The 15,631-nt window shown below is 42.3% G+C and overlaps 1 protein-coding gene across 1 annotated transcript in view; it reads right to left on the reverse strand.

Annotated features, from left to right (window-relative positions):
- Positions 1 to 15,631, reverse strand: part of GNL3L (G protein nucleolar 3 like) — a 46,600-nt gene that overhangs the window by 17,321 nt on the left and 13,648 nt on the right. The window contains exon 2 of the mRNA XM_037512346.2: positions 6,274 to 6,479. The gene's annotated coding sequence lies outside the window, so the exon portion shown is untranslated. The remainder of the gene's footprint in view (positions 1 to 6,273; positions 6,480 to 15,631) is intronic.

The raw sequence follows: 15,631 nt of genomic DNA on the forward strand, positions 1-15,631 counted from the left end.
TTTTATTTTATTCATGCATACAAGAACTGGGATGTAAGCCAGAGATGCGGGGAGTGGGGGGTGGTGAGAGGATTCACCAGAGTGGGGAGCAGAACAGGCAGACTGACTGAAATACACTGCTGAGGGGAGCAGTGGGCAAGACAGGAGAGGTCTGCAGCACCATGTGGGTTAGCTCCCTGGCCCGGGATCGAACTAACTCATGCCCTGTCAATAGCTTGATAGCACTGAGACTTTAACCCTTGTGCCACCAGGGAGGCCCCCAGACTTCAGGTTTTAAGAAACATCAGCACAAACTTCTTTACTATCAATTAAAATGAATCTACTAATAAAGAAAACTGTGCCTTAAATTCAAAATAAGGCTTCAAAAACTGTGAATGTGCTATTTTCACACGTCTAGAATTTGACCACTAAAGACAATATATTTTAACTGAGTTTAGGAAAAAAATTACAGGTGTATATTGCAGGTGGATACAGGTTTTGGCAAAAATTGACATTCAAGATGTACTACAGCAGTCACCACCAAACATCAACAGACCTGTCCACAATTGTGAAAAACAGAACATTTGATTCCAGTTTATCTTGGTTTCTGACAATATGAATGTCATTAAAGATTGTTTTCTGCACATACAGAGGTTTCTTGGCTGTCAAAGAACTGTATTCAGCTGTACCTAGGGATAGAACAACCCTGATTTTGGAACATCAACAAAAAATGGATCTGTACTTTAAAATTTCAGAAATTGGGGTCTCCCTGGTGGCACAAGGGGTTAAGCACAGCACTATGAAGCTATCCGCAGCCTCTGCAGCACAAGTTTGATCTCCAGCCAGCCAAGGAGCAATCCACATGGCACAGCAGACCTCACCTGACTCGCCTGCTGCTCCCCTCAGCAGTGTACCTCGGTTGATCTACCTGTTCTGTTCCCCACTCTGTCTCTGGTGAATCCTCTCAAACCCTGCACCTCTGGCCTGTACCCCCCAGCTCTTATATGCATAAAAATAAATCTTTTTTTTTTTTATGATTTATTTATTTATTTATTTATACAAGCACTGGGTACAGCTAGAAGCGCGGGAGGGTGAGAGAATTCACCAGAGCCAGAGCGGGGAGCAGAGCAGGCAGAAGGACCGAAGTACACTGCTGAGGGGAGCAGCGGGCAGCAGGAGAGGTCTGCACGCCATGTGGGACCCTCCTCCGGTGGCCGGAGAGCAGCCGGGGATCGAACCGATCTAACCGGCGCTGAAGAGGCTGCGGGCAGCTTCGCAACCCAGCGCTCAACCACTGCGCCACCAGGGAGGCCCCATAAAAATAAATCTTTAAAAACCTTTCAGAAATTGAAACTTTCAGAAAAATGTAAAAAACAAATCACTGAAAAGACTATTTCAATCTGGGAAATGAATCAGATGATGAGGTTCAAAAGGCACAGAGTTCCAAAAAAATAATAATAGTAATACACATACCAAAACATATTATAAAACTGTTGAAAATGACAAGGACAGAATATTAAAATATCAAGAGAAAAAAGGGTAACCTAGAAGGGAATAAGAAACAGACTATCATTGGACTTTTCAATAGAAATATTCAAACATTAAAAGCATGAAGGAACTAAAAGGAGATATTTAAAGCACTTAGAGAAAAAGACTTCCAGTCCAAAATCATTTACACAGCAAGACCAACATTAAGCAAAAACGAGTAAGAAGCTTCACTGAAAAGTAGAAACTGAAAGAATGTATCAACACCAAGTCTCACATGAAAGAAATTCTAAAGGGGTTATTACAAAGTGACAGAACAATAAATATTGAAGCATCAGACACCTAGATGAGGAAAAGGAAAATAATAATGTGGTCCACCAGAACCAGTCAGAGAACAGACAATCCAATGGGTCACACAAATAGCCCATCATATATTAACCTCAGAAAACCCTCAATCAAAAAATAATAGAAGTAACACATAAGAGTGAACTTAAACAAAACAGGAAGCCCTTGAAAATGAAAAACAAATAAAAACAAAAACATAACTATAGTGGGCACTTATATCTCACAATAACTTAATCGAAAATAGTCTAAACTCACTATTCAAACGATATAGAAGAATGGATTTCAAAACAAAGTCCAGCCTTCTGCTGTTTACATGAAACTCACCTTACCAACAAAGACAGACACAGAGTTAAAGGCTGGAAGATAGTTATACAAGCAAATGACAACCAAAAAAAAAAAAAATCAGGAACAAGTATACTTACACGGTAAAATAGAATCCCAATTAGAAAGGTAATAAGGGCCTCCCCTAGTGGTGCAGCAGGTTGAGCACAGCGCTGTGAAGCTGTCCACAGCCTCCGCAGTGCTGGAACTGGCTGGCGAGCGAGATACCCACATGGCAATGCAGACCTCTCCTGTCTCACCCACTGCTCCCCTCCACAGTGTATTTCAGTCAGTCTGCCTGTTCTGTTCCCCTCTCTGTCCCTAGTGAATCCTCTCACCCTCCAGCATATCTGGCCTGTACTCTGGTTCTTGTATGCATGAATAAATAATTTTTTTAAAAAAGGTAATAAGGGGCCTCCCTGGTGCACAGGGGTTAAAGACACACTGCGATCAAGGTATCACCAGCCACTGAAGCATGAGTTCAATCCCTAGCCAGGGAGCTAACCCACATGGGGCAGCAGACCTCTACTGTCTTGCCCGTTGCTCCCCTTAGCAATAGATCTGCCTGTTCTGCTCCCCCTCTGTCTCTGGTGAATCCTATTACCCACTCCCACCCCCCCCATTTCTTATATGCATAAATAAATAAATCTTTTTAAAAAGTATTTGCTTTTGGTATTAACATAGCCACAATCAAACTCTTTTTTAAGATTTTATTTATTTATATAAGCACTGGGGCACAGGCCAGAGGCACAGGAGGGCGAGAGAATTCACCCAAGACAGCAGGGAGCAGAACAGGCAGAAGGACCGAAACACACTGCTGAGGGGAGCAGCAGGCAAGGCAGGAGAGGTCTGCCACTCCATGTGGGAATCTCCCTGGCTGGCCGGGAATCGAACAGGTGAGGCTGAGTCTGCGGACAGCTCCACAGCATGGCGCTCAACCGGCTGTGCCACCAGGGAGGCCCCACAATCGAATTCTTAATCAAATTTTGTATGATTATATAAAGTAAACATACTGGACTTTTTTTTTTCACCAACTCCTACATAGGCAGGGCCACAATTCACATAGAATATGGTGTCACTAGGTTACATAATTCTCATCCCGTCTACCCTGTGTGTTATACAAATGTTACCATTTTATACATGGACTATTGGCAGAATAAAAGCAGGGAAGCACAGACCTGGATTTACCCTAACACCCTTGTCTTCCCTTTTATAAGGCAGAGTCCATGTACCTACCACATTTGACTCCTCCCTCTAGGTTGTAAAGTATGGTGGGAAGAGAAAGAATTAAGTTAGCATTAACAATTGAAACACGCTAGTGCCTGGAACACAGAAAATGCCAAATAGCAATGGTCCATAGTCATCCTTGGTCCATGGGACACAAAGATGCAGCAAATGTGGCTCACAGAGAAGTGAACAGTGTAGTGAGAGAGCCAGACCAAAACACACAAGGTCAATAGCCCCAGTTCCTATGGGTACACAGACAAGAGGAAACCAAGGAAGGAGGTTAGTAGAGAAGGTGTCCCAGAGGAATTGATGTGTAAATTGAAATCTGAAAAACAGCAAGAATTAATCACTTGAACAATGATGAGGGTAGGGAAAGAGTCCTGAAGGCAGGAAGAACAGCAATTTATTCATATTGTTTATTTTACAATTAAGAAAAATCCAAAGTTCAAGAGAGGTCAGATAATAACTTGATGACAAGACAGAGTATGCATCCTCTGCAGGGGCTACATTCCAAAGAGAAATACAAGGCTAAAGGTTTCAAGTCAACATTTACAATACTTACAGAGTTTATGTTCCAGGCACTGTTCCCAGTATTTTAGCTATTTTAACTCATTAAATCATGACCTGTACAATGGGAATGGCGGATAAGGGAAGCACTGCCTCAAAAGGAAGTGAGAAACACAACAATGATACCAGGTGTAAAAGACAGACAATGATGTGGTAAAAACTGAGCAATTCTTAAAAGTTGCCCTGAAATACTAAGAATACTCCTTAAAGCTTAAGATTGGGAACAAGTGGTAGAAGAAACTCACTGTGTCTAAGTTTCATCATGATAACCAGTTGAAAGCAAGTAGATTCAAATTTGCAGACTTTCTACCTGTAGAAATGGGAGAGAACTAATTTGAAGACAGAGAACCACGATTACACATGCCTGCTAAGAAAGCCCAAAAATTTAGAGGAAATGGGAGAAGGGGCAATACTGGAACTAGGGCCTGGTAAGCCTACACAGAGAAGGAAACTTCACAATACCCAAAGGGAGGCAAGTCTTTAACCTCTCTTCCTCTATGGAGTTACTACCTCAATTCATTAGATGGGGGTCAGTGATCTCCAATCCCCCATCCTATAGTGTTATATACCCTAGGTAAGGGCCTAGCATTAAACCCCTCTATGCTGAGGGAAGGGAGGATGCAAGGAAGATCTATTTCTACATAGGGTGTTAATAGTACCTCTTTTCCCAAGTAGAGGGTTCTGTGTCTCATCTACTCTGGAAGGGGTGGGGAAGACAAATCCCTGGAGGAAAGGGACCTCAGCACAGGGCTTTGAAACCTGTGTGTCTATGTGGACTGAGATCAGTACAAAATCTTGGAGAGGGAAAAAAATTTGTGCCTGCAAGTGAGATTGGGGTTTAGTCCTTGGTGACTGGGGCAAAGGGGAGGGCATAAGATGCTTTTTGTCACTCTACTCTGTGGTGTAGAGAAACTGGGAAAACTGGTACAGTGGGTGTTTGCAGAGGTGGAGAGAGGTGTACATTTCTGAATTGTACACAGGTTGGTTCTGAGTCTCTTTACCCTGGAGAGGAATGCAGAGTGGGAATGAAATGCCTGCTTCCACCATAAGGTAGCATTAGTGCCACACTAACACAGGGGGAATTATGCAGCTTTGCTTGAGTGGAGTATGTACCCTGCCTGCAGTGAGCCATTCTAGACCATTCCACAGGAGATAAGATGGGGAAGATCTGCCTACTTTTATATGGGCTGAAGTCAGCAGTGAGCTAACATCAGAGGGAACAAGACCTTTGGTTCTCTGTGGGGGGGGTGCTACTCAGCAATAAATTGAAAGGATCAGCTCTTGGGGGGTGGGGAAGAGGTAACCTGGGTGTAAAGAGATCTGAGCTCGTCCCCCTTGGGTAAGGGAAGAGTCCACATGCTTGAACTATAGAGTGATTGGTAATGCCACCGCCTCCCAACACTGCAAGGAGAAGGAGCTGCATCTCCCTGCTCCCTTAGGGTCTCTCCCTTGCTATATTCAGGGATTCTAAATCCTGGGGGGAGGGATGATATGTGCCTAGCTCAAAAAGAGAACAAATCTTATCCTCTGCATGGGGCACATGAAGGCCAAATCTAACAGTCTCTCTGGAGTTAAGGTCTGTTTGTCTTTACTGCAGGGCCTTCATAAATTCTGTAAACCAGTGCCTGTTGGCCCAGGGGGAGGAGAGAAGTCGGTTCTGCTTTTCCACAATGGGTACTTACTCTGGCCTAGGAGAAAGGGGATATCTGTGTGGCTCTGTGCAGCACCAACAACTTTGGGGAGGGGGGGCTCCATGGTCACTGCAGGAGTGGGGGCGGGGCCAGTTACTCTGGGGTGAGACAGGGAGGTCTCTACTTCATGACAGGAATGGTAGGCGGTTCCCTCACTCTGTATATTAAACATTTCTGAGGCCCTCTATTCTGAGGAGGAATATATCAAAGTCTGCAATAAGACCGAGGTGGGTGGAGGCAGGTCAGTGTACCTTAGCGCCAGCAGAGGACTCCACCTCCAGCCTTACGAGGAGGGAGACAGGTCTATATGGGTCGATGCCAGAGTGAGCAATGGGATCCTCACTTAACAAAGGGTGGAAGGCGACGGTCTCTCTACCACTGAAGCGGGGTCTGTGACTATCTACACACTGTGTCTAGGGTAAACACCTGTCTGGATGGGGTAGGTTCCCGCAAGACTGCATCTGGGCGCATCTCCACGTGCTAAGTGATTCCTGCCCCTTACCTAGGCCCTTCTACCTTGGAAGAGAGCCGATTTTTTTTACCTCTCTGTTCCAGGATGAAGGACGTCTCTGGTTTCACCTCAAATAGACAATCTATACCATGCGGCAGGCTGGGTGGGCGAGCGCACAGCAAGAGAAAAAACAGAGTCGTCTCTTACCTCCACTTCCGGCGGAGATCAGAAAGGAAAGGCTATCACAACACAGTTGGCCCAGGAGCTGCGCTTGCGCCGCTGGGCTCTGACTTCCGGATCCCAGCTTTGAGGCGTGCGGCTCCGCCCTCTGGGCGTCTCGGGGGCGGGGATTCTGATTGACAGCTCGAGCCCGCCGGTCCCTTCCTGGCAGAGGCGCGGGCCCCGCCTCCAGGCTGCGGGGGAAGGTAAGGAAATAGCCAAGGAGGGAGGAGGGAGGCTGGGAAGCTGTGGGGAGGGCGGCAGCGGTTCCACTTGTGTAGTTTTGAAACTGATTTATAAGCCCAAGAACTTGCCAGCAGGCCTTTGCCTGGGCCTAAATTTTGGTGTTCCCGAATCTTAGCGAAAAGGCCATCACCATTAGTGAATCAGACAATGGTGGGGAAAAGTGTCTTTGTCTGTGTGGAAGATGGCGACGTTCAGGGTGTGAGAAAATGGCTGCCCGGGTCACATGTCTTGCCGAGTACTCCTCACCTAAAGTGACTTGGCTAGCTGTTCCCAACAACCTTCCCAGCTTGCGGGGTCCCAGATAAACCCCATGGCAGCCACTTTGAGCTCTTTCTGCATAAGTTCAGAGTCATTGCCAGACCCATGAGTGGCATAACTGGAAGCCTTACCCACATGTTTTTCCTCTCCCCTTCCTCTCTGTTTCCCTCAGGCCCAGGGGTGGCATCTGCAGTAGGGAATGAAATATCTCTAAAATGGGGTCAAGTAAGGATTTCTTAAGAAGCCATCTTAAGGAACTCCTGACCTGGCTAGAAACTTAAAAACAGTAAATATTTGTAAATGGAAACATCTATTTACTGATAGTAGTTAAGTCCTCCAATTCAGGTACATCCAGACAGAAAATGAGCCCCCTCTATCTACTCTTTTTTTTAAAAAAAAAAGATTTATTTATTTTTATACAAAAGCTGGGGTACAGCCCAGATGCGCGGGAGAGTGAGAGGACTCACCAGAGACAGAGTAGGGAGCAGAACAGGCAGACTGAGGAAATACACTGCTGAGGGGAGCAGCGGGGAGGTGGGCGGACAGGAGAGGTCTGCCGCACCATGTGCGTTGCTCGGCAGCTGGCGGGGATCAAGCTGGCACTGCAGAGGCTGCAGACAGCTTCACAGCACTGCGCTCAACCGCCTGTGCCACCAGGGAGGCCCTCTATCTACTCTTACATCTAACATACAAAGGGCTCACTGCCTCTACATTTGTGGAAGTCTTCTGATCTCTCATCTTAGACACAAGCAAAACCCTGGATCCCACACCAGCGCTGGCCACTTTCACCTTTCCTCTCTGAGTTAGCATGTTCTTTGTGTTTCGTTAAGACCTAGAACTTGTGACTTCTGTGAACGTTCCCAGCTGGCTTAGAAACTCAGTGCTTTGTCACACTTATGACTTAATACTGTAATCATTTATGTGACTATTTCCACAGGAGACTGAAATCCCTAAGACTAGGAGCCATATAACTTGGATTCCTCAATAAGACCCAGCACAAGCCTGAACAAGTCAGGCTTCAGCAAATTTTTGTTATATGGGTGAGTTTATAGGTCTGTACCATGAATCGATGGGAAATAGACATTTTAGTAGATAGCATAAGGAGAAAAATAAAGGTGGGTCCCTACTTACTTCCATATAAGAGGCTGAAGAATATCGTTTCACCTACAACTCTGAAAGGATTTTTTACACAAAGTTTCAAAGCTATAAGAGAAAAATGAGACAGATAGTAGATAGGTAGATCTCGCCTAGACTTTAAGTCCTAGAGAAATTTTGGTACATATGCACAGGAGGCATGTGCAAAAATATTCACTGCAACAGTGGAATGAATAAATGAAGGTCCAACCACATGGCAGAATACTATACAACAGTGGAAATAAATGAACCAGACTTGCTGTATCAACCCAGATAAATTTCTTTTTTTTAAATATTTATGTATTTATGCATACAAGAACTGGGTACAGGCCAGAGGTGTGGAGGGGTGAGAGGACTCACCAGAGACAGAGTGGGGAACAGAACAGGCAGACTGACTGAAATACACTGCTGAGGGGAGCAGGGGGTGAGTCAGGAGAGGTCCGCTGTGCCATGTGGGTAGCTCCCTGGCTGGGGATCAAACTCGAGTTGCAGTGGTTGCAAACAGCTTCATAGGTTGTGTCTTAACCCCTTGCACCACCAGGGAGGTCCCAACCCAGATGAATTTCAAAAGCAGGGCCTCCCATGGTGGCGCAGGCAGGTGAGCATAGTACTGTGAAGCTGTCCGCAGCCTCTGCAGCGCCGGTTCGATCATGGCCGGCCAGCGAGGGTCCCACATGGTGTGGCAGACCTCTCCCGTCTTGCCTGCTGCTCCCCTCAGCGGTGTATTTTGTCAGTCTGCCTGTTCTTTTCCCTGCTCTGTCGCTGGTGAATCCTCATACCCTCCCGCATATCTGACCTGTACCCTGGTTCTTGTATAAATAAATGTTTAAAAATTTTTTTTAAAAAAATTCAAAAGCACATGCTGAGATAAAATACAAGTTGCAGAGGATACATGAAGTATGAGACTATATAAATTTTTAAAATCTAGAAAACAATGTACTATGATGTATATAAAGTGTATATATATATATATATATATATATATACAATATTTTTTAAATGGAATTGAATCCAGATGCAGAATGGAGATTATCTCTGGGGGAAAAAAAGGAACAAAATGTTTGATATTTTATCTGAGCAATAGATACATGGATATGATTATATTTATATATATTATTTTTATATTATTCTCTGTAATTATTTGTATGCCTGAAGTTTTTGATAAAAACTGTGAGGAACTGCAATAAAATTAATGGTGATTAGGGCCTCCCTGGTGGCGCACAGGTTAAGTCTCATCTCTATCACTGCTGTGGCCTGAGTGCTATCCCCAGCCAGGGAGCTAACCCAAATGGCGCAGCAGACTCTCCTGTCTCACCCACTGCTCCCCTCAGCAGTGTATTTCAGTGGATCCACCTATTCTGTTCCCCACTCTGTCTCTGGTGAATCCTCTCATCCCGGTTCACCCACCACCTCTGGCCTCTACCCCAGTTCTTATATGCATAAATAAATAAAATAAATCTTTAAAAAAATAATGGTGATTAAATCTATACCAGTGGTTCTTGGACTTTGGCCTGCATCAGAAACAACTGTGAATACACCAGTTATTGGGCTCCACACTCAGTTATGTCTCGGTAAGTCTGGTGTGAGGCCCAAGAATTCAAATATCCAACAAGTTCTCAAGTGATGATGATGAAACTACTGCTGCTAATTCAGGTACTACATTGTGAGAACTACTGACAGAAATGAAATTATTGGTGAATTTAGTTTTCTTTATTGTGTTTATCTCTGTTTTCCCAGTATTCAGTGAATATGTATTATTTTAGGGAGAGGTTTTTGTTGCTTTTAAATTGCTTTTATCTCTACTTCCTACTCTCATTTCCCTCCTTGTAGGCAACCATTCTATGCTGTTTTATGTGTATCTTTTTGTTTATATGTGTTCTTGAAAAATGTGTATTATTGTTCTAAGTGCATGTATTTCACCAAAATTTTTATATTTCGATTTTTCAAAATTTAGAAAAGTTGAAAGAATAATACTGTGAAAGCCCATATGCCTTTAATATTTTGCCAGATTGGCTCTACTTCTCTTTATATGCATATGTATACATTTTTTAAATATTTTTTTAGGTTTATTTATGCATACAAGAACTGGGGTACAGGCCAAATGTATGGGGGGGATGAGCGGATTCACCAGAGACAGAGTGGGGAACAGAACAGGCAGATTGACTGAACTACACTGCTGAGGAGAGCAGCGGGCAAGTCAGATGTCTGCTGCGCCATGTGGGTGGCTCCCTGGCTGGGGATCGAACTTGTGCTGCAGTGGCTGAGGATAGCTTCATAGGTTGTGTCTTAACCCCTTGTGCAACCAGGGAGGCCCTGGATACATTTTATTTTTGATGAACCATTTGAAAGTTGAAGACAGTATAATACTTTACCTCATAATTCAGCAGGCATCTACGAGAATAAGAACATTCTCCTAAATAACCACAAAACTATTATAACTCCTATCAAAATTTAATAATAATTTAATAATTATAGCAAATATACCCTATATTCAAAGTTTTCAGTTGTGCCAAAAATGTTTTTAGATCTGCTCTTAGTTTTTGATCCCAGGAGCTATCAAGGTTAGCAGTACCCACATATGTTCTGTGTTTTTATTACACTGATATTTTTGAAGAGTCCAAGCTTAGAATGTCCCACATTGTGGATGTGTCTGCTCTTTTTGTAACAGGGTGGTGCCCAGGAAAGGGTGAGGTTCCAGGTTTCCTGCCCCACCCAAAAGGAGGGTGGAGCTGAGCAAAGAGAGAAGAAGCTGCAGAGGAGACTGAGAAGGAAGGAAGCATGATGGAGAGCCAGAAGGAGACCTGGAGGAGGCACATGGAGCTGAGAGACACATGAAGAAACTGTGCTTGCCTTTTGGTAATGGACTGGTTGACACGGATGTGGATGAGAGACCCTTGGGGAGGTGACAATGGTGGTTTTTGTCTTGATTTTGATTTTTCTATTTTCCTTCCAGACTTGTCTGGTTGTTTCTGATCCTTTCCTGTGGGTCCCCACTGGAAGATGGTTTAGACTTGTGGCAGGCTTTGGGGCCTTGTTCTGGGCCAATCCTGCTTGGGTGGACTTTTACCCACAAGGGGGATGGGTAACTTTGGGTGCTTGATTCAGAAACTATATTCTTTGCCTTTCCTGTATTGTTTATTAATTGTATTAAAGTTCTTTTTCATTAAAGTCTTATATGTTTTGTGTTGATGCGGCAGATGGCAGAACCTATTTAGTGCAGGCAGGTTTGTGGGGTCTGGGGTGCCCCTCTCCCTGCCCTGTAACAATTCCACATAACTAGATTCAGATTAAATACGTTCAGTAATAATGCATATAGAACCTACAGTAGAGTAGATATTACTTACTTCATATTGTTTCAACCTTAGGAGACACATCATAATCAGGTTGCCACTTTGGAGGATACTCTGTGTGTTTATTTTATATAAATGTCATCTCTCATTCTGTTTCTTACTGTTTTTCATTCAACCTTGTATTTGTAAGGTCTATGCATGTTACTGTGTATATATCTAGTCCACTGCCTCTGACTATTCATGATAACCACAGCATGCCTTTGCCACATTCTCCTGAACATTCCCCCAGTAATGGACAGTAAGATTGCCTCCAGCTCCCCAATATCACAAATAATACTGTGATGACATAGTTGTGCATGCCTCCTTATTGGCCCATTAGGATAATTTCTTTTGGAACATACATACAGGAGCAAAGTATTTAGTCATATAGTGTGAATGCATACTTAGTTTGACTAAATGCATCAGTACTGCTAGATGGTTCTCAGGGATGGTTACACCAGTCCACACTTACCATCAGCATGCAAGGAGCCCTGTATCCCTACATCCTCACTAACATTTGACATTTTCCAGCTTTCTAGTTTTTGCTAGTCTATCAGTATAAAGTTAATATTTTGTTATAGTGGCCTCCCTGGTGGCGCAAAAGGTTAAGATGCAGCACTATGAAGCTATCCACAGCCACTGCTATATGAGTTCAATCCCTGGGCAGGGAGGTGACCCACATGGCACAGCAGACCTCTCCTGACTCCCCTGCTGCTCCCCTCAACAGTGTATTTAAGTCAGTCTACCTGTTCTGCTCCCTATTCTGTCTCTGGTGAATCCTCTCACCCTCCCATACCTCTGGCCTGTATCCCAGTTCTTGTATGCATAAATAAATAAATCCTTAAAAAATATTTTGTTGTAGTTTGCATTTCTCTAATAAATGTTAACATCTTGTATGTGTGTTAAATGCCTCTTCTATAAACTGCCTGCTTGTAGAGTTGGCCCATTTTTTTCTATTGGGGTTCTTCCTATCTTTCCTGTTGATTTGCTAGATTTCCTCATAAAGTATACATGTTAGTCCCCTGTCAGTTTCAGACATTGCAAATATTCTCTCCCTATTTTAAATTTGCCCATGATAGTCTTCTTTGAACAGAAATTATTAATTTTGTTGTAGTTAAATTCATTAAATTTGAGGGTTTGGGATTCTATTTAAAGAGTAAGTCCCTCCTAGATCACAAAGATATTCTACTTTTTTTCTATTAACTTTATAGTTTTACCTTTCACCTTTAGTTTTTAATCCATCTGGAATCCATTCTCACATGTGGCAATAGATAGGGATGCAGTTCTATTTTATCCACATCATAAACTGTATTTTCCACCATCAAATACTAAACAATCCCTCCTTTTTCCTTAATTTGCCATGCCATTTTTTTTCATATATTATGAAACACACACAGGTCAGTTTCTGTTCATGCACTAATATTTTGTGATATATCTTAATATCTGATAGGACAAGTCCTTCCTCTTTTGTCTTAGCTATATCGCTACATAATTTTTATTTTTCTGTTTTGTTTTGTTTTGTTTTGTTTTGTTTTGTGGGACCCTCGCCGGTGGCGGGGGAATGAACCAGCGCTGCAGAGGCTGCGGGCAGCCTCGCAGCCCAGCGCTCAACCGCTGTGCCACCAGGGGAGGCCCTCTACATAATTTTTGAAAAGTTTACCAATCTCTTAAAAATCCCAACTGAAAGTTTGATTAGCATCACATTGAATTTATAGATTAATTGGGGGAGTTGACATCATATTAGCTTGCTCCATCCACGGGCTATCTCCCTATCTGTTCGGTTCACCTTTTACTTTATTAAGTATACTTTATTATAAAGTATACACCTGTACACTTTATTAAGAGTTTAAAATTTTCTCTGAAATTGGTATGTATTTTTACTCATTTAATTCATAGTTGCTTTATAGTATTTTTAGTTACTATTTTGAATAATTTACTTATATTTATTTTTAAGTATATAATATACTTTTGAATATCCAAACTACATAAAATGTCATTGTGGACACCTGTCTATTCCACCCAGTTGCAACCATTTATGCCCCCCCTTATCAATTTTATTAGTTTATTTTGTATCCTTCCATTGTTTCTTTACACAGATACAAACAAATTTAAATGTATCCTATTCCATCTCCCCCTTTCCTACACAGGTGACATAATATCCATATTGTTACACATGTTGCTTTTGTCACTTAATAATACATCCTGGAAGTCTTTCCAAATCAGAGCATTAGAGTTTCTAGTACACAGAAAGTCACTCTATGAAGGTACATAGAGTACTTCCTCAATGCCTAACATTATGTGGATGTGCAGTATTTAGCATCCATAGGTCCCGTATTGATGGATACTTGGGATATTTTTAGGTTTTTGGTATTACAAACAGTGCCACAGTGAATAGATACTTCATACATTTGCAGATATTTCTTTAAGATAAATTCCAAGAGTTACATTTGTAGTTTTGGTAGATATTGCTAAAATTTCCCTCCATAGGTGTACCATTTGCACTTACTATCCAAGTGTGAATTTATCTGTTTCATCTGTCTCTCACCAATAAAACGTACTTTTTTAAAGATTTATTTTTATATTTTATGCATACAAGAACTGTGGTTTAAGCCAGAGGTCGGGTGGGAGGGGGGGAGTGAGAGGATTCACCAGACACAGTGGGGAACAGAACTGGCAGATCTACTGAGACATACTGCTGAGGGAAGCATCAGGTGGGGCAAGAAAGGAAAGGTCTGCTGTGCCTTGTTGGTTAGCTCCCTGGCCTGGGATCAAACTCATGTCAGAGTGGCTGGCTATAGCACTGAGACTTTAATCCCTGTGCCATGAGGGAGGCCCCAATAAAATGTATTGTTAAAGACATTTTAGATTTTTGACAATGGGATAGGGGAGAAATGGTACCTTGTTGTAGTTTTAATTTACATCTCTCTTATAGGTAAGGTTGAGCATATTTTCATATGTTTAAGGGTCATTTTGTGACTTTTTCTGTGAATTGTCTGTTTATGTCATTTGTCCATTTTTTTCTCCTGGGTTGTTGGCCTTTCCTTAATTTCTAAAACTTTGTGCAGATGCAAAGAACTATAAGTCACTGTTTATATAATAAAAAAAGATAAGACCTTTGTGAACATCAGTTGTCTTTTTTTTTTTCCAATTAGTCATTCTTTAGCCTTTGTTAAAGGATTTTTCCCAAGCAAATGCTGTTTTATTTTTATGTAAACAAATTTTCCTATTTTTTATGGATTCTAAATTTTTGAGTCATAGTTTTGTAATACTTTGTATTTATGATTCCAATATATCTTGTCTCTGTATCTCTTTTGGTAGTGTCTTCCTATACTGAGTTTTGCTTTAACTAAGGGAAAAGTAGCAAACTTGATATAAACAGAAACTTGAAAAAGCTCTTGCATTTTCTGCTTCCTCTCTTGGGTCCCTGCCACTGCTATGAGAATATACCCTTGCTTGCCTGCTGAAGGGACATGACAGACATGTAGAACTGAGCCTGATCATCCCAGCCAAGGCATCCTATCACAAATCAACCTCCAGCCAAACCACCAACTTCAAGAAAAAATCATGAACTAGCCCACTTGAGGTCAACTGCCTAATACCGATAGTAGAACCTCCCAGATGACCCATAAACTCTAAGTTTTGGTACATAAATATTCATTTTGATTTTTTACTTAACATTTATGTAGCAATAGACCCCCATTGTTGTTCTTCCTTTTCAGAGATATCCTTACCATCCTGACTGTGCTTGGTTGGTTTTTTTCCTGATGTGGACTTTAAATCAATTTGTCTGGTTTCAGGGTCTCCCTGGTGGCACAAGGGCTTAAGACACAACCTATGAAGCTCGCCACAGCCACTACAGCACGAGTTTGATCCCCAGCCAGGGAGCAACCCACATGGCGCAGCAGACCTCTCCTGACTCACCCGCTGCTCCCCTCAGCAGTGTATTTCAGTCAGTCTGCCTATTCTGTTCCCCACTCTGTCTCTGGTAAACCCTCTCACCACCACCCCCACAACTCTGACCTGTACCCCAGTTCTTGTATGTATAAATAAATAAAATCTTAAGAAAGAAATTTGTCAGGTTTCAGAAAAAGAAAACAGGCATTTTAATGAGTTTATGCTAAATTTATAATTAGTTTGACATCTTCATGATTTTGAGTCTTACTGTTAAGGAATATGAGATTCCTTTCTATTTGTCCCTTCAGAGTCTTGGAAATGTTTTCTCATAAAGGTTTTGGATATTTCTTATTAAGTTTGTTTCCAGGTATTTTCCATAGACTACATATTTGTTTGTCACAAAATTCATGAAGATGAAACCTAATCCTCAATGTGATGGTATTTGGAGGTGGAGCCTTTGGGAGGAGGTGTTTAGGTCATGAGAA

This window comes from Talpa occidentalis, unplaced genomic scaffold, assembly GCF_014898055.3.
Source record: "Talpa occidentalis isolate TD23 unplaced genomic scaffold, MPIMG_talOcc4v2.1 talOcc4.15, whole genome shotgun sequence".
Taxonomy (NCBI): Eukaryota; Metazoa; Chordata; class Mammalia; order Eulipotyphla; family Talpidae; genus Talpa; species Talpa occidentalis.